This window comes from Gymnodraco acuticeps, unplaced genomic scaffold (assembly GCF_902827175.1).
Source record: "Gymnodraco acuticeps unplaced genomic scaffold, fGymAcu1.1, whole genome shotgun sequence".
Classification (NCBI taxonomy): Eukaryota; Metazoa; Chordata; class Actinopteri; order Perciformes; family Bathydraconidae; genus Gymnodraco; species Gymnodraco acuticeps.
Window position 1 is genome coordinate 2,985,447 of NW_022990238.1, and position 26,395 is coordinate 3,011,841.

Below are 26,395 nucleotides of genomic sequence, written 5' to 3' on the forward strand. Positions count from 1 at the left end.
ACAGCTTTTGAAATTCTTCCCCTTTTTTACAAGCAGTATTATTGTTGGTACAGAACTTGCAAAGACATGCACATTGCTTTTTGTTTTATTTAAAAACGGAGACAGTCATACAACATTTTCATTATTGATTTTCATATAAAAAATATGAATCTACTTGGTTTTAATGTTTTTTTAGACATGACATACATTTTTTGTTTTAATAAAAAAAAACAATCCAATTGCTTGTTGTCCTGGAAGGTTGTTTGAAAGTTAATTGATTGACTTCTGCAATCTGTGTCGTGCATCCCAGAAGAGTATTACATTATACTGGTATCACATACAATAGGTAGAGGAGCAGCAGATTACTTGGTGTAATGTTTGAATTTGTCCTCACAGTGTTTCGGCTCAAATGTTTAAGCGTTGCGTCAAGGCTGGGCATTGGTTAGTTACTTTTTTGTAATTAAAAAAAGTTGTTTAAATCTTTATCTTTTCCTGAGTAAAAAAACAAACCTTGAAAATAAGCTGATACTGTAGATATGAGTGGTTGTTAAGAAGAAAACAGTGTGTCTTCATAAAGTTACTGTCCAGAGGTGACTGTAGTCTAACGCAGGAACTTTATCTCTTACTTCTGAAACTGTGTTACTAACGAGCACTGATAAGTGAGGTATTTAGGGCAATTGACTGAACTGTCATTCACAATCAGAGGTGATGTTTCCTGGCAGGCCAGACAGCTGACAAATATGCCAAGTGAAGGGAAAACCCATTAGTTTGGAGTCCATTTGAGTCACTACATTTCTCCAACCCACTCAGTCTAGCTCACCTTTTGTGTAGAAATAATGATTTCTTAATATGTTTTTAGAGATTAGAAATGTCCTGTACCTTTTGAAGATACGTTTCCCATGAGCCTCGTATAACCATGCCAATCATAAAAAATATTGTTCTTCTCACACCCTGGGGAATGTGGAAAACCTGCATAGATAAAACCCTGAGCAGTTCCAAGACTTGTTGCATGTCAATTGTCATAGCCACCAATATAATAACCCTTTACAGTATATGTAAAACATTTTGTGTATACTGTTGATAGTTGTGAGGTTGAATTTCTTTATAGACATAAAGAAATTCAACCTCAAAATAATTAATATTCTCGAGTGAATGTTAAATAGACGTCATTGAACTGGAAATGAAGGCAGAGCAGAATGGAACCGGACCTAGCCTGTTCAGGAGCCCTCTGGCTAACAACAAGTGGTTTTGTTTGGCACTGTCCCTTTTGTTGACACTGCAAGGTTCTCATGCCTATTAGGTTGCTGTCGGCGAGCGGGCACCATGATGACATGTCCCGCACAATGCCACTGGCTGGCACATTGTCACATTATCACCTGCTCGCTTGACTGGGATATTTCTAGACAGCTCGAGTAAGGTGCACAAGCATTTTCTTTTTAATTGAATAACTGTAACATCCCTTGCATAGATGACACAATCTCTTGCGAAATGTTTTTTATTTGTGCAATAATGTTTTTTTAAGACACTCTTTCATCCTCAATGTGTAATCAGTCTGTTAGCTTGGTCATGCTGATGAGGAAGTCCTGTTTGTTATGTTTTCTGATGGCTCATCTCTGTGCTGACTAAATTCTCCCTGCCAATAATAAAGAGTTTGGTTGTGATCTTATGGCGTAAGGCAGCGTGGGAAGTTTGGTGAACTTCCTGACCCCACGCAACACCGCAGCACATTGACCCTCATCACGTGACAAAGGAATGTTCCACATCTTTTGTTTTAACATCCACGGCACTCATGGAGTTGAGAGCAATTTTGCATACTATAGAATGATCACTAGCTTGGCATTTTGCCTCCCCATTCTCCTCCAGTGTTATTCCCAAACAGGATTTGCAGGCAGCTCTCTCCTGCATCTTTTAAATCACTTCAAGTGCTACTGAAGCCTTTTTCACCCAAAGCGGGCACCAATCTAATGGCATCATTTGGGCCTGCACACATCCAGAGAATCGACCCCTTTTTTTTCCACGTTTAAGGTTTTGTGAACAGGGGAAAACAAAAGGCCTGCCCATTGAAGCGCATCTTTGCTAGCGGGCTGAATAGAGGGGCCCCTTTCATGGCTGTTTATGAGCACCCCTCTTCAAAAACACACATACAAATCACATCCAGTTCTCCCAGTGGCTCCTCTGATACGAGGATGATGGCAGGGAGCATAGGGGGCTGGAATCTTTTGGTGCCTCTCTCCCCTTTCATATGTTCCAGTTGATGAATTTCCACCCAGCTTTACTATCGGATCCATCGGTTTGTTTTAATGGGCTGAATCACCTGTTACATAAGAGCAGGTCAGGCATCTCTCACGAAAACATCATTAAAATGTTTCATAAAACAGCTGCTAGACAGAAGGATGAAAAAGCCAGGTTATTAAACTGTCTGTTGCCTTTGCTGTTTTAAAATGTGAGATACAATTTATTGGGATATCATCTATCATGACACCCTGCAGCATTTTAACTACCAAAACAGTGTGCATCCAAAGTATAAATCGGGGCTGCAATAAGTGTTTGTTGATCAAGTCATCTACAATTATATAGCATTTGTATTATTCCTTTAAGAAATCTTTTAGGCAATATTGATACAATTGTATTGTTACAACTTCACAACTTGATTTTTCTTTTTCTACATGTCACTAAATTAATGTTTAACCATGGATAAAATACAATAATTAAAAACAAGAAAAGGAACCATTTAAACAATTATAATAATAATATCTAGTTTATGCCCCATTTGTTTCATTGTTATTCCATTTAGAATAAAAAAAAGAAGATCAGAACGTAGTATACAATTCTAAATATACATTTTTTTAAAATGATATAATCTGATAAACAGTTCAATTATGTAAAACTAAGAAATCCATATTTCAGGAGCTGTAGCTGATTAGAAAATATTGTGCATTTTACAAAAAAAATGCATTAATTATTAAAATAGATCAGATCAAATTGATTTTTCATTTTATATTTTTATTTTTGCTATTATTATTATTGGAAGCATATGGGTATTTCGGATGGTTTCATATTTTGACCTGTTTTGTCTTTAGATCTATTGATCTGTTATGGAAGGAAGGTTGGGACAGGATTTAGATGCTCTCTGTAGAATGAAGAAATTAAAGGTCAAATTTAAACTTTAAACGAACAGCAGGACATCAGAAGTTTGAGTGATGACTCAAGTGTGCTGTGTTCCCAATTTTTCAAAAAATGATGTTTGCAAACTCGTATTGTTCAGCTGATAAACTGTGCTGTAGACATAATTAACAATGTTGCAAGGTCATTGTGGAAGTATTATGCCCAGGTGTACATAGGTCCAACAGTATATCTGCAGCGTTATTGGCTAAATTATATAACTACATTTTAAGGATCACTATTCAACTACTCACACATTTAAATTAACGTATTATTTACTCACATTACTAAATATCATGTGTGTTTAATGCCTGCTTGTGGGACCAATTTTACAGTATTTATCTGCATTAGTGTGCACATGTTCATACTCAGAGGAGAGAGGGAAAGAGCATATATACTCATGCAAACGTGTGGATGCATGCCTCTTTCCTGAGGTCAGATATGAAGGTCAGAGAGCTGACAGCTTTTGAACAAATTGCAAGTCATCCCGCCATGAAGTAGATCTTCTTGTAACTACCTCTTCCGCTCTGTGTCATATCTTGTTCAGCAGGTAAGGTTTGATGGACAGGAGGAATGCTGGCTGAGGGTTTTGTTTTGTAATGGCAGTCCATTCTTTGGGTGTTCTTGAGCAAACACAGTGGCGCTATGTCCTGTTTTTACTGGTTTCACACGTCACTGTTCAAACTCTCAAACAGACTGGTCCCCAAGAGTACATGGAAGAGAGCAAACAATACTTCACTATTCTGACCTTCTGTTAACTTGGTACACATTTGGATACACACACACACACACACACACACGCTAGTTTGGCAGCTAAATCAACTTAAGCAATGAAGACAGGCCTAATGTTGATGTAAATTAAACTTGTTTTCTTATCAAAGATAATAGATATGTGTGGATTTTCATGATCCATCCCTACCAATACGATTTTACTCAGTTTTGGTCTCAGTTGAAACTTGTTTTTTCAACTTCTCTCATTTAATTGTATTTAAATAATGTTCCATTGTCCACATATATGGAACTTTTTGTTGTTGTAATACAACGGGTCTCATAAACTTGAGTGTTATATGTCATGTTTAAGTAGCATACAAGTGCCACATTTCAGGCTGCGAGTGCCGCTCTAATTGAGTGCTACTTTAATGTGTGTGGGTCAAATGCACGGAAAAAACTGTGGGAAATCTGTGGGAAAGTTTAAAGCTCATAAAATGATGGATTTCCAAGTGCTCCCTTAATTCCAACAAAATGTATTTAAACAGAAATGTCTATTATTATTATTATTATTATTATTATTATTATTAAAGGAATGGAAAAATATAGATGAAACATGCAGTGCTCTCGGGTTGGTGCACACAACTGTGTTTCTCGGGCTGATTTAGTTTATGTAAGCTTGTGTGAAGTAGTTAGGTGCGTATGTGTCTGGACTTGTGTGTCACTGCAGTGTGCCTTTCTAGTTCTCTCATACAAACTTTTATACAAACAGAAAGGAAGCAAACAATACCTACTGCTTCTATCCCTCTGTGATCCCCTCTTTACTGTTTCTTTTCTTTCTTCTTGTTTTAAATCTGTCTCCGATATACAAGGCATTCCTTTGTGGTTGTGTAACATGATTTGAGGCGAAAAAGCGAGAGGGCAAATGAGACAGAGAGAGAGAAAGAAAGAGAGAGGTTTGTCTTGCTGGATTTCATGTCCTACTGTGCGCTCATATTTCTCAGCTCGCTTCACAGTTGTGGGTAGCTGGCTTATCGTTGGCCTCCTCAGCCCTTTCCGTCATGCGTGGCCTACGATAATCTCTCTTGTGTACTGTAAACCGCCCCTAATAACCCTGCACACGATTAAAGCAAACATCTTAATAATGGCCTGCCTCATTATCAACTCACACTGGGAAAATGAGTGGTTCAACCTCACCTCTGTAATTGTGCGTATGTGGCCCAGAAATAATCCAAAGAACAAAACAACCTGCTTATTTGGTCAATCTTACACAAGAAAAAACACAAGCCTGTGGGCTTTGACGGATTTTCATATTTTGACAATTGAATGGATTTCTTAGCATTTTATGTTAAGTAACTGTTCCTGATGAATCTTAGTATATGTCTTGATTTTTATAAAGAAAGTCAGCAACAATGAGAGTGAGGGGTAGGATTACATGGAGAGTGTTGCTCTAGAGGGTGCTGTTTACTGAGGAAATGTGCTTTCCTCCCCCCTCCCTTGTTACGCTAACTAATGCTCTAGAAACGTAATGTTAGTAAAAAGGTTTAAAATGTGTGTATCTTTGATTTATTGCTATAAGCGTATGTTCTTATTTTCAAAATATATATCAGATCAGATTTAACTCCCAAGGTAAAGTGAGACAAATAATACAAATGTAAAAACAATAACATTGATTCTCGAAGAAAAATGTACAGTGTGTGGTATTGTGCTGCAAGGCTTCTTTGACATGACATTAGGCCATTGTAATCCTTCTCTGTGTGTGTGTCCTCCTCACCTGTGGTTTCTACTATGCTCACACACACACACACACACACACACACACACACACACACACACACACACACACACACACACACACACACACACACACACACACACACACACACACACACACACACACACACACACACACACACACACACACACACACACACACACACACATACACATACATACACATACACACAGGCTAACACGCATGTGCACAGACATACATATACAACCCCCCTGCAGATATTTACACAAGTTTCACACAGCCAACAAGGTTAGATGATGTCAGTCAGACCGCCACTGGCAGAACGGAGATGTGGAAGAATGTGTGCTGGTTTCCTGCGGCGATATTGCAGGGTGAAATCCCTAACATCGCCTGTGTTTATGCTTGTGTTTTAGTTACAGGCCTGATACTTGCATGCTTTAGAGCTTAGATGGGACTTCTGCTTCACTTACTCTTCAGCCTGGCCCAGGGGCATCCTCTTCCCCAGCCTGCCGCAAACAGGCTCATTCCAGGCATGTATGGAGACAGTAAACAAACACAGTAGCTTGCGTCATGTGTCTTACATCCTTTATTCCCTATATGTACACACAGTCAAGTATACATTCATTTAAACGCAAATCACTTTAGTTCTCAAATACAAATAGAGACTGTCTTCAGTTAAAAGTTGTTTTGTAAAAGGTGATTCATGCTCAAAGTCTAAAGGTCTAAATTTAGAATGAACACAACCATATTTCTCTGTTTATCTGGACCTGTACTGCCATAATAAGATCATTTATAGGGAAATTAGATTGTGGTTGTTTGCTTATGTACTCAGGGTATTTGAGGAGGTCTTTTTTCGTTGTTTTATATGGTTTGTATTTCGTCATGAGTGACGCCGGCTGCACCACTGAGGTCATAAACGGGGAGGAGAAAGTTCCAGTGCCAGCGACTGAACTCACTTTTTATTTTAGTAAATATGCTAAATTTAGAGCTCGGCTGCAGCCAGAACTTCATCCCAAACTCCCTGAATGACACACCTTTCGAGAAGTGACTCTCAACATCTGCTATTTTTATCATCATTTTTATTTTCCACTTGTTTTTGTTCCTTCCTCACTCTTTTTCAGACACACTATAAAATGATGCAGTCCTGTTTTTCATTTATATGATTTGTTGGGTGGATTATTATAGAGAGGATACTAATTCCCACTAAAGGAAAGACATGCTTCATGAGTGTTTATGAAAACTGCGCTCTGACGTTAGTAGCAGTAAGGAACCAGTAACAAGTCCTCTCTGCTTACACACCCTCCTTACACTGCTGCCCAGTGAAAGGTTTGTTGTAATGGTGGCATTTCAACCCCTGAAAGTAAGATGGCCAAATGGATAATGGGATTTGGTTTGCCTTTCTGGGGCGCAAACCAAGCCGTGACAGTGCATGAAGTTGTAAATGACGGCTTCTGCTGACTGAGACAAAACCTTACACTACTAAAAGTCTAGCCTTTTTTAAGTACAGTATTGAAGCGATGTGGTTCTTATTCTGTATGATGTGACATTGATGATATCCACCCGTCTGTTATTTCTATCCCTGAACTATTATTGTCAAGCAGCGCACTGCACCTCTGAAAAGTGGTCAGTGTTTTGCAACCTGGTCCTGCCGGTTGAGGCTTTGAACACTTTTTCCGTTTGTACCTCATATTACATGCTCCAACACTGTTTTACCTAAATGAACCCAGCTGAACAAACGGATAGTGAAGAGTTAAGCAGATGGAATATTATACTTTAGTTGGTGTGTGAAGTGACGTTTGTCTTCTTTTGATTTTTTTCACAGTGAAGAAATCCAAATTCTTGGAATGAGATGTCAACCTTTAATTGCTTCCCAGGGATCCTCTGGTGAGTATATAATGTTTCTAAAGACTGCAAATAGTCTCAGTGTGCTGATGGTGTTTCAGTGTTAAAGTTATCTTCTGTAAACCTCTATGTCTTAGCCGTGTCCCTATTGGGCAAGCTTAACTGTCATAACGTGATGTTATATTCATTTCGCCAAGCTTTTTTGTCCAGTAGTGTTTTACTTTACAGATCGTGTGGCTTACGCAGATGTGCTGACTGTTTTTACTATCCTAAACAAAGCGGACATATGCCAGGGACTTTTAGTGTTACTGTGGTTTAGGCTTATAAAAGTGACGCAACACCTACTTTAACTGTTGGCACAACTGGCAGCCAAATGTTAATTATTTAGCTTAACATGAAGAATTTAAACATAATTTACTGGGTGGTATTTGTTGTGGTTTACTTAAGAGATTGTTCTCATCCTCAAAATGACATTTTAACACAAACCGTTTAATGACACTGCTTTTTAAAGCCACAGCCATCAATACTGTTTTCTGACTGTGCTGTAGCCTGGTACTCAATGTACTTAGCCCTTCTCCCACATCCCATCAGCCCCCCTCCCTTTCCACTGGTGCCCCCTATCCCTTACTCCCTCATTCAACTGGTCCACCCTCTACCAACCAGTGTGTGCCTGTCAGCATGTCACCCCAGGGTGATGCACCTCTCTCAGCCCCTTGGGGCCCTTTTGACTCCGCAGCACTCCGTGTTTGCCCAATCATTTGGGAGCCGGATACGGGGATGAATTGTTAACTACAGCAGGTCACCCTGTGCCCCACAACCCCCGGCCCTCTCTGCGCCCCCCCGACCTGCTGTTGACTCATCTCCATGGCAATGGGGCAGGAATTTGTTTTCTCTCATGCGTCCGCTGCCAACAAGCTCCCCGCCACCCTCCACCACAACCGCACCACTCTTCTCTTCATCCTCGCTGCCTCTTAGTATCCAATCAGAAGGCAGCTGGAGAGAATTACATGGTCAGGAAATGTTGAGGGTGCATCCCGCTGAAGCTGTGCTGTCACTTTGCTTTGCTGGGAAAGAAGGCCATGGGGGGAAATGTGTGTGGTTTGTTTGGGAGCAGTGGCGGTTCTAGACCAATTTGACTGGGGGGGCCAGTTATTTTCTGAGGGGGGCATAATAAATGCAGGACGAAAAAGAGAACTAGACAGTATGAAGTAATTGCGCTTAAGAAAACAATGCAATACAGTTATTGGTATTTGTTTCAGTACACTTATTTATTTCAGATAGATCTTATAGTTATTACTGTTAGCTTCAGCTTAAGTTATAGGGCAATGTTTGCACTAACACCATATTCATATAAAAATAAAGGCAATGAACAGTTACATCTCTACTTTACATAAGGGTGTCTGCACAATCTCACATTACAGCAACAAAATCCTGCGGTTTTTGGCAAACCGAGTACCAGAAAATATACATTTAAAAAATGTCACTTTATCAGAAAAAAACATTATGTGTAAGCCTTATCAAACCTCCTCCTGCAGCCATTTCGTTGGCCATAGTTAAAAAAATTAAGTGTATGTTAATTGTTTTGCTTTGTTTAAAGTGGACCTATCATGCTATATTTGAATAATATATTGTAGGGCCATACCTATATAAAACATGTCTACGATTTATTTTTTTCAAAATACCAAACAGATCATGCATTTTAGCCATGCCTCATTTCGCTCTATTTGCTCTTTTTTAGCCCTGTTTTTGCAAGGGCTGAATCTGTGAGAAGTCTTCTTCTCTGCTTTTGTGGCAGACTACAGCGCCACCTACAGGCCCGGCATACGTACTACAGCGTCTCCAGCGCTTTCGAACGGCAATGGCCGTGGCTGTCTCCTCCTGATAGGTGGAGAGTTGCCCATATAGGCAGAGCTCCTCGTTTCTGACGTCAGAGATATTTCAAATCTGTATCAGATCCGTTACAGCCCCGTTTTTAGAGATTTGGGTATGGAGGAAAAGAGAGAGGGTTGTGTTTTCTGACACTTGTTGAGTTCCATGACACACCGGGGACACATATTCATGTATAAAAGACGTATAAAAGTGCATTTTGCATAATAGGTCCCCTTTAAGAGAAACCTTAAACAGAGCAGGCCTATACATTATAGTTGTGTACTAGTCAATTTTAACGTTCTATAGCACAGTAAAATAGTACAAATAGATCCTGCTTTCCTCTTTGGTAGGATTTTGTTATGAAAAATACTACATTTAGATTTTTGAGCTGAAATCATGTCCTATTTTTATTCTAGCACAGTTTTCAGCAGTTCATTTTCCCTCATTTCAGTGGCCGGGTGTGTGTTTGCCTCCACACGAGTTATTAGCTTAGGGCAGGTGAGTGTTTGTCTACCCGTCTCCCTTTATGAGGTGAGTGTTTGCTCAAGGAATGCACCATGTCCGATTTGTCATTGAATCTTATTGTTAAGCCCATCCATCTGATGCCTTGAGGTTGAGTTGCGCTGTGCCCCGGCAAGTGATAAATATGTGCTTTTCTTCTTTGTTTCTCTCTTTTGCTCAGTATATTTGCACATGTTCCTAGATGAAAATGTGACTTGGTGGAAAAGTATTAGGGATAGTAATTGCATTCAGAATGAAAAAGCGGAGTCCAAACCTGCATCAGGCAAAAGTGGAAAGTTAATTATTAAACATCATGATCAAGTTAAATGTCAACAATTTTAGAGAGTTTACAAAATTGATGAAAACCAGAGTTCGGGACCAGCTTCTGCTCGCCATCTGTCACTACATAGAAAGTTTTTGTTTAGGACTTGGGTCAGTCCAGATAGAAAAAATATGAACATTTCGTCACCCTTCAATAACGCATTATGCTAAGTTATGTGAGAAAGAATGACGTGATTTTGAGGAATTACTTCTATCAAGGCACATCCTGTAGATACATATGAACTTTGATGAGCAAAGTTGGTTCATATCTTAAAGCTAATATAATGAGGAAGCCTCAACTAATCCCTCCTAGTGCATGTGTGTGGTTAGCAGTGTCATTAAAAATGGCATATGCAGTTTTCATGCTTGTTTATTTCCACAATCTTTAATATTTAATATCCTGATAGCAAGATTTTTTGTCTGTTTAAGTCACTATTTATTTAAGTAGATTTATTTGGGTGTCTGTGTGAAGAGATGCATGTACAGTAAGTGCTTGTATGATTGTATAAGTATATTTAATTGTGTGTGCCTGTGTGTGTTTGTGCGGCTGTCGTCCTGTGCCACCATCTGGGTGGTCCTCACGGCTGGTTTGAAGGTAATCCCCCTGTCCCATAAATCAGTGTCCGGGCTCGGGCCGGGAGCTGATGCTGTGTGACCATTGGAGCGAGGGGCTTGAGGCACTAAGCCGAGACCCCAGCCGCTGCCCTGGCCTGGCCTAGCCACACGTCAGCTCTCCACACCATCTTTAAAATAACTCGTTATGCATGGCTGACTTCGGTAAACGGCCTCAGTGCAAAGTCAATTTGAGCCGCAGTAGAAATAGAGGGCACAATCATTAACTGTAGCACCAGAAAATATATTTTCATAATTTATAACCTGAGCAGTCCGTGACTCCAAAACCTTTCCCTGCATATTAGGGGTGTAACGGTATCAATATTCGTCTCGAACCGTCACGGTTAGGACGTCCCGTTTCGGACGTCACGGTTCGGCACATGCAGTCACACGACGAATACGTCTTTTTTTTATGAGTGGGAAAAAAGTCTGTCACTCAGGGCAGTATCCACACTATATATAATCCAGGGGGCGGTATTGCGCCTAAAAGCTATTTGCCAGCCGACCTTCAACAACAAATGAAGAACAAGAAGAAAACACAACAAAACAAACAAAACACAAGAAGAAGAAAAGTTAGTATGGCGATCCAGATTGTCACCACACGATCCGTCCCCCTGCCCGATCGGTACTGCGCATGTGCGAGATGGTCCGCCATATTGGACAACTCCGGACGGCAACCCAAGATGGACACTTGACACAGTGGCTTTTAGCAAAGCTCAAAAAGAAAACTCGAGAGGGATGAGTTATTGTTATTACAATGTGACGTCACTATTATTTAACAACTCTTTTTATGGGGTTCTTTTATTTGGGGTTAAGTACATTGTCAGAATAAGTGAGAAATGGATTTAACTTCTGTTAGACAGCTATCATACTGAATACATATTTACTGTGAATGTATGCAAAAATGTATGGCATATGGCATAAGAACCCCATAAAAAGAGTTGTTAAATAATAGTGAAGTCACGTTGTAATAACAATAACTCATCTCTCTCGAGTTTTCTTTTGAGCTTTGCTAAAAGCCACTGTGTCAAGTGTCCATCTTGGGTTGCCGTCCGGAGTTGTCCAATATGGCGGACCATCTCGCACATGTGCAGTACCGATCGGGCAGGGGGACGGATCAAGCCCCCAGGAAGTGCGCCGGAGTCTGATGAGAATATTCGTTGTGGCCAAACGGCGGTACTACACTTCCTTTAGGTTGTTGGGCCTGGAAACACTTTTTCCCATTGACTTACATTGGGAAAGAGTGGTCTGTAACTCGTTGGATAATTTTTTTTAAACTAAATAAACAACCCAGTATGAACACTTGTATAGCCCTTATTAAAAACATTCGTTCCTCAAGTTGTAAAAATGTGCTAATAATGTTATTCTGAGAGTTATTTCCCTCTGCATTATGAACGCGCATCTAACCCACGGGACCGCGCCGCCCGGCACGTTCATGTTACGTGTTCAGCACTACATGCGTTTATCTTTACCCATGGATGCACAATAAGAACGGACCCATATCGCATTGTATGATTAAATCTTGTACCGTACATGTTGTATTAAATAAAGTTAATATTACTGACGTTAGATTAACGTCCCTGTAGCTTATTATTGCACTAAGAAGCTTATTGCACTGTGTGTGTATATATATATATATATATATATATATATATATATATATATACGGTGCAATAACTCTTTCATGCTAAATGAAGTCCTGTTACAGCGTAATATAAGTAGGCTACATAACGATTGATGTGCACATTAGCATAATTACTAGCTAGCCGCTAGCTGCTAACTGCCGCCTCGTTAATATCAAATCCATCATAATAACAACACATTACCATGCTGTCATGAACGCACGGTGCTGTTACGTGTACGCAAATTGACATGCTTGATGTGAACGAGCATTTTGGTTAAAGTTGCGCATGCGCTATGAGCGCACATACGGGTACTTCTCAGGCATGCCGGGTAATCTGTGACGTTTCACTCTCTCAAAAGTTGGGCCATTTTATCATCATGCACTAATGAGCAACTCTCATAGGAATGAATGAGGCCCCGCCTCCCACACTGTACCCAGTTCTTATTATACATCCATGGGACGGATCGGGTAATGACACAGATACACAGGAGCTAGAACAGGCATGGGCAAACTAAGGCCCGAGGGCCATATACGGCCCGTTGGGCTTTTTAATCCAGCCCGCCGAATATTGGTCCACAATTGTCCAAATTATAGTAAAGAGCGCATTCATTTTGCCTTTTTCCTGCAATACCCGGCATTTCAGTTGATCCCACTAGATGGCGCACTTGACTCTAGACACAATTTACCTTTGCTGGAGTCTGATCTATTCAGCTGGCCCCACTCGGCAACCAGGCAAGATCTAAGAACCAACTAGGTCACGCTTACATCGGAGGGGGGCGAGATTAACCTGAGCCATAACAGTTCATGGCGAGTACGGCAAATACAAGTTGTTACAAGCAGTAGCGCTGAGCAAACCACACACTTGTAAAAAAACACACTTTATAAAGTCTGGCAACACTAACCAGGCTTCGTGTGATTCTGTTTATTTGTACCTTACTTTGACAATCCGTTCGCTGTTATTGATCATTGTGGAGAGCAGAGGCCTGTACTACGAAGCCGGTTCAACCTAACCTGGATATGTTTGAGTTAGACGGTTGACCTAATCCAAAACATACGCGCTCTCGCTAAACGGTCCTACGACGCGGGTTATCAAGTGGATCGCTCAAGCCAGCCGTGCCCTATCTAGTTATGGGCGCGTTCACATGAAAGGTATTTGGAGCATTCGACCAATCACAAACATGGAGAAGCGCACTGACAGCGCAGCGTCATACTTCCTGAATGAAAAGTCAACTATAATATTAGACATATGAAGAAGTTAAACTTTAAACATCCATGACTTAAACACTTTATCCAGGAAAAAAACACATAGTTGCACCTGCAAGGTGAATACAGCTGGTAAAAGAAAAAGTGTTTGAATGCATACATTAATGCGGCTTTCACACCAGCGCTTTTCCCTTTCTAGCTCCGAGCTAGAGCTTTTCTGGTTCAGCTCCGGTTTCCCTTTTCTGCTCCCACTCTGTTCACACCGCCCAGCACCCGACTGGTGCTGCCGCTGCTGCGTCATGACGTCACCGTTTACATCGCTGATTTGCTCCCCAACGGCATTGCGGCGCTCACAACAACAACAACAACAACAACGGGGAACTGCGTCGGGTCGATGATCGTGTTGCTTTTAATCACACGAAGCCAGAATAAATTGAATAACGACTTCTCCAACCTTATGCTTTTCTCCAGAGTGCCGTGGTTCATTGTTTATTCATGTGTTTCTGCAGCATTTACCGACCGCTGCAGTGTTGTCACCTGCTCTTCCACGGGAGTTTATTCTCCTCCGTTAGCTCCCGGTTAGCTCACACTGCAGCGGCCGCTCTAAAGTATTCACTGTCCGACTCACACAAGCAGCTGATACATATCCCCAGTTCCCCTTAGCCTAAGTGAATGTGTGTCAGTCTGAATTGACGCTGTTTGGTATCACAACCCTGTTATGAAAGTTTCTCTGGTATAAAATGGGTGATGTTAGCATAGCAACCGAAGTTAAACTGACTACTTGCTATTGCTATCCTATTGTGGCATAAACCGTTTTCTACAGGCACATTTTACCGGCGTATTTTTATTATGATTCTACTTGTGATAGTCGTACACAAAAACCTGTACAGCCCATGTATTGATTCCATTCGATAGCTGCTATAATACAAAACAACACGTCTGCCTCTCTCCACAATGATCAATAACAGTGAACGGATGGTCAAAGTAAGGTACAAATAAACAGAATCACACGAAGCCTGGTTAGTGTTGCCTGACTTTATAAAGTGTGTTTATAAGCACTACTGCTTGTAGGCAGGCATGACAGTCGACCCATGTTCAGGGGAGGTGGGTTTAGTTTCCTGCACGCCTCGACGTAAGAGAGACGTAAGCGACGCCACCTCTTAGCTCCGAAGCTCTTGCCTCTAGACCGACAATTTTTTGGAGCTGGAAGTGAACCGGATTCCGGAGCTAGGAGCCGGCGCCGCTGCGGTGTGAACAGGAAAAACCGGCGCTTTTCAGGCTCCAGCTCCGAGCCGGAGCTGAAAAAGCGCTGGTGTGAAAGGGGCATAACAGGTTTATGATATCACTGCCCCGTCTAAGACACGATCTGACTTTAATTACATTTGACTCAAGTGTTTCGTCAACTTAATGTGTTGCTTAAAAATAATACTTCTGCATACAGTAGGCTATGTGACACTGTGAGTGTTGCACCGTTGCACGGCCAGATACGGCTCAAGAAGCTGACTCAGATAAGGAAATATATGATACATTATGATGTGATATGCCGCGGACTGTACTTAATGTTACTCTGATCCGGTTACTTATGTTGTGGCAGATATTTAAGTAAGCTTTCTTAACGCTAATGTTATAATAGTTAGATTACTCTGAAGATGGGAGGTGATATTCTATTAATGTTCACGTTCACACAGTCGGTGATTTTTGCCGGCCGTCTTTCCTGCAACGGCAGTTTCTCCTGTAATATGACTTGATCGCTTTAAACTCTGCACACTGAGCTCTGATTGGTCAGGAGGCAGTGCTTTCACTGAGTTGATCTCTTATCCTGGAACCTAACCTGCTCCGGGGCAGGTTAACCGCACAGCATAAGTTACCATGGAGATCTAGCCCGCTAAAAAGAGAACCAGCGTCGTAGGACCGGAAACCCTGAGTTTCCCCTGAAGTTAGCCGGCTAAGCGAAAATCCTGCTTCGTAGTACAGGCCTCAGGCAGACATTTTGTTTTGTATTATAGCAGCTTTTGGATGGAATCAATACATGGGCTACATGTGGCTATCACAAGTAAAATCATAACGAAAACTACGCCGATAAAATATGCATTTAGAAAACGGCTTATGCCACAATATGGCAACAAGTAGTCAAGATAGTCTGATTAGCTTCGGTTGCTATGCTAACTAACATCACCTGTAGAATGCCAGCGAAACTTTCTTAACAGCGTTGTGATGCCAAACAGCGTCAATTCAGGCTGACACATATTCACTTATGGGGAATTGGGGATATGTATCAGCTGCTTGTGTGACAGTCAGTCAGTGAATACTTTACAGCGGCCGCTGCCGTGAGTTAACGGGAGAATAAACTCCGGTGGACGAGCAGCGCTGCAGTGGGTGGTAATGCCGCTGAACCACATTAATAAACAATGCACCACGGCACTCGTATGATTAAAAACTACCCGACGCAGTTCTCTATTGATGTTGTTGTGAGCGGTGTTTCGGAGAAAATCAGCAACGTAAAACGCTGTGTGGGTCATAAGAAGGCACGTAAACGGTTACGTCATGACGCAATAATTCACCTTTGAATCTGCATCTGTAACAATGAGTTGACCAAAGAAAAGAAAAGTCGACAATGAGTGCGACATGTTTAATGAGGAGTGGACAGCTACATATTTTTTCACCGATCTGCTACTGGCCCGGCCCGTCATAATGGCCCCGAGCCAAACAGTTTGCCCACCCCTGAGCTAGAAGAACCACCTGCTTCTTTTAAATCAGCTGTGTGGGAACATTTCGGGTTCCCTATGGACTACATTAACGATGGAGTGCGAGTGGTGGATCGGACGAGGACGGTGTGTTGGTGTTGTTCGACAGCGGTACGGTATGCTAATGATAACACACGCCAAACATGCTAAATCATATCAGAAGGCATCACCCACATTTGCCAATCACCGGAGCCCGGCAAAAGACAACAGCAGTTCAACAGCTCATCCCCGCTGTTTTTAAGAAGCCAAGAAGAGACATGAAAGCCGAGAGACCAAAATAAATAACGGAAGCTATTGGCATATATATTCAACGGCTATGCGCCCTTGAAACACTTTCTTATTATTTATTTTGTAATATTTTCAAGACATTCTTTTTAGTTTTACAGCTTGATGAAACCTTTTTGTTTGATATATCAGGCATTATAGATAATATGGCCATCTGAGTGTGTATGGTACTGTTTGTGGTTTGTTTTTAACTGTGTAATACAGTTAATTATTCAAAATGTTAGAGTTCCTTATTTTTATACTGAAACTTGCACTACTGTTCAAAAATAAATAACAACAAACCTGGAATTATGCATTTGGGACTTTTCTTTTCTTTTTCTTGTTGTACCGAACCGACCCCCAAACCGAGGTACGTACCGAACCGTGAATTCTGTGAAGCGTTACACCCCTAGAATGCATATACATGTGGTCAAAGCTTTTTCATTATGCATATATTTATTTTTGCTTTCGTCAAATATTATCAAAAGGTTTTTACTAATAATACAATTTGTTTGTTCTGACTGGTAGACAACAGCTCGAAGCAACTTCTGATGGCTTTCTAGTGAGCTGCTCTCAGTACAAATGTTTCTGTCTGACTGAGAGTGCTGAGATTAAAGCTATATCTCGGTCTTTGTAGGGCCTATACCTCTCTCGGAGAATGAGGAGGGAGGATGAAGGCCTATCTGAGCTGTCTGGCTTGCATACAGCTCTCTGCTGAGCTTTTATCTAGGGAGATTGGTTGCAGCTCTGTCCAGACCCGGCTCCCGGGGAGTGCACAGTCCCGAGACCTGTGGCATTAATAAAGATAATGCTGTTTGGAATAATAACAGTCAATTCAGCCCAATAGAGGAGAGAGACAACAGAGTGTAGCAGAATACAAAAGAAGCCAAGATGAAAGGCTGAAACATAGGCCTGTGCACCTCTATGGCTTTCTTGTGGGAACTGATGGAACCGTTATCAACATGCTCGCACACAAACAGCACTGAGAGGGACCCTATGCCGATTTTGACCCTCGGGTGCCATGACGCAGAAATGCAATTTGTTCTTTTGTCTGCCAAGATCACAGAGGGAGAGCAGTGACTTGTCTTTCTTTTATTCTTACTTGTTTTTTTCTCCTCTTCCCCTCCTTTTCATTCTCTCTGTTCCCCCTCGCCTTCAGTGAGTGTAATTTAGTTTGATGAGCAGGTGGTCTTTTTTGAATCTCACAGTACTTTTGGCTCCCACCTCTGGCGTGTGGAGCTTTCAGTCGAAGTCAGTCATGTAGGCCAGGATTAGAAAGGGTGGAGGAGAGGAGGAGGAGGAGGTCCAGAGTGTTAGTATTGGCGACCTCAGCGCCCTGCAGTCAGAACCATGCAGAGTGCCGATTGAAAGAGTTATTTTGTTGCTAAAGCTCTCAGACGCACCCCAGATGGCTTTTGTGCGGGCCGGGGACATGTTTGGTGACAGGGTTAAAGCAACAGAGTCCTTCAGGCTTGGTGAGGCTCTGGGCTCAGCAGGTATGGCACTGTGGGCCAGACACACTGAGAAGGCAAAACGTTGCCGTCTCGGCACTTTTCCAGCTTGAATCTGAACAGTGGACCGAAACAAAATAAGTGGATTAGAGCAAATAGTAGACATACTTCTGAGCACACCCTTACCACACACACCCATATGCATAGTGAGATTTAATCCTCTGAACATCCACCCAGGTTAAGATTTATTGGAGCATCTCATCTGATGTCACATAAGACAAAAGAGCTGGTGAGGGAGGGAAAGTGCTGTGTCTGCATTTCCAATCCAAGCCCTTTCTCCTGTAGCGCAATATTCCCTGGCCAAATTATAAACTGCTTTCACTGTTTTACCTTTGATCTCCCTTTCATCACACGCTGCTAATTATCCAACCCTGTTCCTACTTAAAGTAATTTATGGCCCATTACTTTATCTGTCCAACATTCCTCTGCAATAATCTCCATGGTGACGCCTAGACAAGCAATCAATATTTTGTCAATAATGCGTTACAGGTGTGCTGATCTGCTGTCTTTCTTATTTTGACTTCTTGTTATAAATGACCTTCTGCCCTTGAGCATTAGGACTTTCTAGCATGATTCCAGACTTGCATTATACATGTTATCGAGGAATACAACAAAATGTGATGCATGTTGTCCAAATTGGAACATGTTAAGGCCAACAAATTAATCAGGACTATAACTTTGATTTAATTATCAATCTGCTAATTACTTGTACTTTAATTGTGAAGTCTGTGAAATATCAGAACATGGTAAAACAAAAATCACAGGCTTCAAATTCTATCTTTGGTTTGAAGAAGAGTTCTAAACCCAACATTTTTTTATTAAAAAATAACATAAAACACAGAAAAGCATAAATTGATCATATCTGGGAAGCCAGTTGACTGAATGTCTTTAAACTTGCTCAATTTATTCTAACTGTATGTTTGCTTACACAGCCTCAGTGTTCACTTACAATTATGCTTAGAGTAGCTGTATATGTGTTACTGGAGAGTGTTAGGGGTTCAATCAAAATGTCACCCCACAGTATATACAGTAGCTAATAAGAAGACAATGTCATAGTGAATGTTTTAGGTCTGAGCTGTAAATCTAAGGGGGAGTGATTGTTCGGACCTACTGTTCACCATCCTGTGTTTGTCCCTCCGAGTGTTTGTCACGGAGGTTTCACAAGTGGCCGCTTCTACTCGCACTGATAAACAGCAGGGATTGGATCCAGACCTTGCTGGGTTTGAACTGAAGCCCTGGGGCTTGTAACCACACAGACCGGTAATGTTAGTCATTTGTTTATTATTGGTGATATTTGCCTGCTCCTAATCCCTGGCCGGATTAGCCCTGATGTGTTCCTCATCCCACTTTTTTCCACTGTTTCTGGCATTTCATTAAGACGTTGTGTCTTTTGTCAATATGTGCATGCACAAGAAACACACACACATGTGTATGCAATGGCGTGCTTTTGGTTTGTGTGTTGATGCATGAATCTGGTGCCATTTCACATGTGTCGCTGAAGGATGTTTATAATCAGGGAGGTTTGACAGATATCTAACCTCTAACTTCATCCCATGTAACACAGTCATCAGTGTCAATAAGAAAACTCTATTACTGTGGCTGATACTTTATCCCATGCCAGGGCGTCTTGATCTGTGGCTGTGCTTGCAGCTTGAGGCGTGTTCGGATCTACCAATTCAGGGCTGTAGAATGTTTTTTTTTTTCTCAAACGGAAACACACAAAAAGCCCTATAGGAACTAATTAATCAGAGACGTTGAACGTCAGCGTGGCGTCACTGGAAATCGGAAATTACTGATGCCATGAGGGAGGAGAAAGTGGTCAGAGTGGTGCTTACAGGGTTTCTTTACCGATTGTTAGTTCATAGAGGGAACAGGGTTTACTAAGCAGACCTAACTTTTTCAGTGTGACCTTTAAAGAGCTCACACTACCAAACAAGACCACGCACATGCACGTTAACACGCCATACTTTTTTAACCATAATGTCTTAATGGGTGAGAAATTCCATAAAATCTGCACAAACACTTGGGCCCCGCACAAAATCGCTCCTCCCTAATTCCTCCCACAAACGCACAGAAGAACATACACCAATGCAAGACTGACAGACAATTATGACACAGACATGTAATTATCTATGTTTATGTGTGTGGGCTTGAAGGCCAAGAGGTTAAGCATGAAACTTTAGACATTTTTTGAATACTTGACTACATTTTTTCTGTGTGAGAACCTCATGTCACTGAATGGACCAAAGTGTACTCCAGTAGACACGATTTAGGGAAAGGCAGACTCAAGTTTCAAGTCATTTAGGATACATCCATGGAAAGTTCAAAGTTTTTTGAAGTACATCATTCAAGATGTAGCATTTTAACATTTTATTTCCAAACCCATGTTGATAATTTATATAACTATAACCCTAATATCTATAAGCACAAGTATACTTATGGGTAAAGTCTGACAAAACACTTTGTTTATCTTTCAAATCTCAATGCAAGTCTTTAGGCAGGTTTTGGAGCAGTCAATTTATAACTCTCCTGATTTGGGTCCGATTTTTGAATTGAATGATGCACAGTAAACCTTTCTAACAGTATCAGACCCCTCCCAATACATCTTTTGTTACCCTCCACACAAAGTGTTTTTACTCACTGCACATGGAAGCTGTCCAGCTGAAGCGGTCACAGCTGAGCTTCATGGGGTGTTGGTTAATTGGCAGTTTTTCGTAAGTGCAGTTATGCTCCACTATGCATATCTTCCTCAATGTCCCTTGCACTATTTGCCTTTTTAAAGTGTCCTTTAATTGGCAGCACAGTCACAGTCTCCTGCTTTACCATCCCCTGTGGTACCTGAATGTGACCTTTTTGACCCTGAGGCCCTGGGGTGAAAACCTCATCTATGCGGCCAAAACCAATGACTGTTAACCTGCTTTTCTTTGCAGTCTCTTTTTTTCTATTTGTGTTTCTGTCTTTAATATGAGTTTTGAAGGTGATCTCTTTTTCATGGGGACAGTACTGGGCCTCTGAAAAGCTAAATCTGCTTGTTTCAACACCTCTTCATAAGCCTTACCTTTCCGTTGTTTTTGTGAGTGCCTGCCAGCCTTAGTCAGGCAGTTCTGTCAACATGGTAACATGCCTGCCTCCTCAGCCCTAAAGCGAGGCCTCTTATTTGGGCTCTAGGGAAACCTGACTAGTACATCTGATAGATCTAGCCACAGCTTCTCCCTACACATCAGTCAATTCCAACTGGGCTGCATCAGCAGTACTGAAAGACCTGAGAGTACTGTGATCCCACCATGGGGTGTATGGCTGTGGCTCCTGCTCCACTACACTTTAATCCCCTTCTCTTTTAACCGCAATGGGAAACATCTGTTTACTCTGTGTAGGGTACAGGCCCACCATGGGAGAGGCTGTTTACTTTCACTCTTAAACTAACATTTAACAGCTTCTGTGACCACTCCTGGTTACTTCCACTGGGTTAAAAAGGTGATGGGAGATCATTTGGTGACATCTTTGTTTGTTTCATCACCACTTTTGGTGCCGATTAGAATTGTCTCCTGACTTTTTCCCTGCTAAAATTTGGCAAACAAATTAGTTATGCACGCACTGAATGTCCGCCATGGGAGAAAGTCTTATTTAAGACATGCTTGATGTAACTTTCCTATCCTATCATCAATACCCATAGTCACCCATGTTTATTTGGTAAGAAAATTAAGCGCAACAGAGAAGCATGCTTGTCAAACTATACACTATCCATCCATCCATCCATCTTCTCCCGCTTATCCGTGGTCGGGTCGCGGGGGTAGCAGTTCCAGCAGAGAGCCCCAAACTTTCTTTTCCCTGGCGACATCAACCAGCTCTGACTGGGGGATCCCAAGGCGCTCCCAGGCCAGCGAAGAGATATAATCCCTCCACCTGGTCCTAGGTCTACCCCTTGGTCTCTTCCCAGCTGGACGTGCCTGGAACACCTCCCTAGGGAGGCGCCCAGGTGGCATCCTAACTAGGTGCCCGAACCACCTCAACTGGCTCCTTTCGACGCGAAGGAGGAGCGGCTCAACTCCGAGTCCCTCCCTGATGACCGAACTTCTCACCTTATCCCTAAGGGAGACACCAGCCACCCTGCGGAGAAAACCCATCTCGGCCGCTTGTATCCGCGATCTCGTTCTTTCGGTCATGACCCATCCTTCATGACCATAGGTGAGGGTAGGAACGAAAATGGCCCGGAAGACCGAGAGCTTTGCCTTCTGGCTCAGCTCCCTTTTCGTCACAACGGTGCGGTAAAGCGACTGCAGTACCGCTCCCGCTGCTCCGATTCTCCGGCCCATCTCACGCTCCATTGTTCCCTCACTCGAGAACAAGACCCCGAGATACTTGAACTCCTTCACTTGGGGTAAGGACTCATTCCCTACCTGGAGTGGACAGTCCATCGGTTTCCTGCTGAGAACCATGGCCTCAGATTTGGAGGTGCTGATCCTCATCCCAGCCGCTTCACACTCGGTTGCGAACCGATCCAGTGAGTGCTGAAGGTCGCAGACCGATGAAGCCATTAGAACCACATCATCTGCAAAAAGCAGTGGTGCAATCCTTAGTCCACCGAACTGCAGACCCCCCTCCCCCATGACTACGCCTCGAAATCCGATCCATGTATATTACAAACAGGATTGGTGACAAAGCGCAGCCCTGGCGGAGGCCAACCCTCACCGGAAATGGGTCCGACTTACTGCCGAGGACCCGGACACAGCTCTCGCTTTGGGAGTACAGAGATTGGATGGCCCTGAGTAGAGACCCCCTCACCCCATACTCCCGCAGCACCTCCCACAGTAACTCCCTGGGAACTCGGTCATACGCCTTCTCCAAGTCTACAAAAACACATGTAGACCGGATAAGCGTACTCCCAGGCCCCCTCCAGGATCCTTGCGAGAGTAAAAAGCTGATCCGTCGTTCCACGACCAGGACGGAATCCGCATTGTTCCTCCTCAATCTGAGGTTCGACAATCGGCCTGACCCTCCTTTCGAGTACCTTAGAGTAAACTTTCCCGGGGAGGCTGAGTAGTGTGATGCCTCTGTAATTGGCACACACCCTCTGATCCCCCTTTTTAAATAGGGGAACCACCACCCCGGTCTGCCACTCCTTCGGTACTGTTTCCGACTTCCACGCAACGTTGATGAGACGTGTCAACCATGACAGTCCCTCAACACCCAGAGCCTTCAGCATTTCCGGGCGGATCTCATCCACCCCCGGGGCTTTGCCACTGTGGAGTTGTTTGACGACCTCAGTGACCTCCCCCCGGGAGATTGGTGTTGATCCCCCGTCATACTCCAGCTCTGCCTCTAACATAGAGGGCGGAGTTGTCGGGTTCAGGAGTTCCTCAAAGTGTTCCTTCCAACGCCCTAACACTCCATCAGTTGAGGTCAACAACGTCCCATCCTTACTGTACACAGCTTGGATGGTTCCCTGCTTCCCCCTCCTGAGGTGTCGGACAGTTTTCCAGAACAACTTTGGTGCCGCCCGAAAGTCCTTCTCCATGTCTATACACTAAACCAATATAATCCGCCATATAGAATTTTTGCAGATGTGATCATTGCTTAGAATGTTCTACAGTCTTTGTCCCTAAAGTTGTGTTCTGTTTTTAGTGGTGAACAAGTTGTTTCTGTACAGACAGGGAGCTACGACAAAGAGATGCAGCAGTGTAAAACAGAAACAAGAAACTTCGACAGGAAATGTAATCCAGAAGATACTACATTCTGTCTTATTTTACCGGTGTGTTGTCAGGAATTTGTGCTGTAGTACTTACCATATGTCTTTCCAGTTACATCACAGCATTTCTATTCCGGTTATATACTGTACTACGCCAGCAACTTTTTTTCCCCTAATTTCAATAATGTTTGCATTTAACCTTTAGAGACTTGAAGCCTGCTTGTCTTGTTTTTGCTGTTACCACGAGGTACTGCAGCTGTACACACTCAGGATTTCATGTAGCAGATGTCAGCGTTGCATTAATATCTATGTGCACTCACAAATCGGACCCAAAATAGATTAACATGGACATACAAAAAGAAAAAGGCTCACACACATCTGCTAATTTTTTACATTAAAAAGCTGTGGAATCAAGGACTTTTCACGTTACAATTGCACTTTTACAAAGAAATTGCAGAGATTAGTTTGATGAATTACGAGTTGAGCATGTTTGAAGTCACTGAAAGTTTCGCGCTGAAATCAATGGAAAAACAACTCCTGCCAGGAATGTTCTAAATCCCAAAACTTGATGTTCTTTGGTTTGGTATGCTTTGGAAAATGGTGGTGAGCAATGTCAAGGAGGCACATATTTGTATATTTTAGCCAAAACATATAAAAACCACAAGTACAATTATTAATTGTTCACAGTTGCTGTAGAAGTTACCCGACATCAGTTTCCATTGAGTCCAAGTTAAGGCTCTGGTGATCAATTCCCAACTCCTGGCCAGTGGAACTGTGTGACTGAATCGGATCCTGACCTCCACAGGTGTAGCAGGTGATCTGAGGGATGAGTGAGCTCTTCCTGGGGTAACATTAGCTCCAGCCAGCTCCCCCAGTTGCCCTGCCCCAATTTGCCCTTTCCTGTCATTTTATCTGTACATCCATTGCAATCCACCTCTGCTCCTCCATTCCACTGGCGGGTCTCCATCGCTGGTCTTCTCAGATGTCTATGTGAAGAGAGAATTAACCCGCTTGAGTTGAACTTCAGTTGGGCTGACTGACAGAGTCCTGACACCCGATTGTAGGCAAAACTGTTTCAGCTTCCTGCCACCCACACTCTCCCACCCTCTAACCTCCGTGGTACCAAGGGCAAAACGAGTGTAGACAATTCACTACACAGATGATCTATTTAGGATTGTCTTCTAATGATGAACAAAGAGACAGTAATTGTTTTTTCCGGACTCAATAGAGAAGTCATTTAAGTTTCCCTAGAAAGTTGCAAAGTCATATTAGATTGTGTTGTTGTTTGAGCCAGAGGGACATGCTGTAGTTGAAAGGCTTTCTGATTAGTAGTTGAGACTTAATGTAGATCCTGTAGGGACAGAGAATTGTACTTCCTCCAAATGTCTGGGTTTAATTAGACCGACCAGCCAGCCAGCCAACCAGCTCTTTTTACATTGTCACTTACAGTAGATTTAAAGAAAACTCAGATAGTTGCCAATCTGATCACTCAAGCTAAAATGTGCAGAGCTTTTAAATGTGTTCAGTACGATAGAAGTGTACAAATATTTGCATGCTCACCATGTATTACCACTCTTACTTTGCTTATTCAACCAGTCATGTCCTTATTTAACTGGTAACTCAATCACTTAATAGAATAATTACAAAAAACACAATAAAGTAATCGACCCAGGAACACTTGACATTAATTTAAGCAGAAGAAACTGCTTAAACACATCAGTGTTTGGTAATCTGAATAGGACTTGAATCATTTGCGAATCATCTTTCATTTGCATTCCTGCCAAAAGCACTATAAACATGTTTCCACATGTGCTCATTCCATAGCAAAGCTGCCAAACAGCAGTCAAGCACTGCTGAAAGGAGGCTTATCACAGCCCTTCATGATTTTCGTTGACAAATAAATTGTTTTGTTTTGTTCCTATTCAAGGTAATATGTGGCTTTACTGTAGCTACACTCATTGCAGTTTGTTATTATTCCATATATGTTATGTATAATGTATTGTGTAAGATTATATGCACATTTTGAACCAGTATTTCCGGGCCCTGCTGAAACTTGTATTTGCGTACTTTCACAAAGACGAGAGGGTGTGTGGGACAAAATCTGATTAATCTCTATGTGTGTGTGTGTGTACAAGTGTGTGTGTGTACGAGTGTGTGTGTGTGTGTGTGTGTGTGTGTGTGTGTGTGTGTGTGTACGAGTGTGTGTGTGTACGAGTGTATGTGTGTTATGTGGACCCGAGCTCTGAGCTTTAAAAGTGTGTGTGGACTTGCAGGCCTCAGCTAGGAGATGTAATCTGATTTGCAGAAATGAACGGGTCGTTTCACATGACTGGTTTAAAGGACCACTGGCGCAAGGTTGTGCCAGCGTCCCTAACTAGTTTGTGTGTGTGGTGTGTTTTTGTGCATGAGCTTGACGTGTGGAATAGCTCCATGCATGTGTGCTTGCATGCTATACACCTACATGTATTTATTTGCTTTCTCAAGTGCCCCTGCAGAAATGTGAGCATGTCTTAGTGCAGGCCACTAAACAGTATAGATAGAAAGGTGTTGAAGTTTGCTACGCAATTATTCCATTGTTCTTGTTTTTAAATCAGATGTATTAGGGAAAGGTTG

At 42.3% G+C, this 26,395-nt stretch overlaps 1 long non-coding RNA gene across 1 annotated transcript in view; it reads left to right on the forward strand.

Annotated features, from left to right (window-relative positions):
* LOC117548513 overlaps window positions 1-26,395 on the forward strand; it is a 61,449-nt gene that overhangs the window by 30,371 nt on the left and 4,683 nt on the right. Inside the window, exon 2 of the long non-coding RNA XR_004569345.1 lies at window positions 7,428-7,489. This is a non-coding gene — a long non-coding RNA (uncharacterized LOC117548513). The remainder of the gene's footprint in view (window positions 1-7,427; window positions 7,490-26,395) is intronic.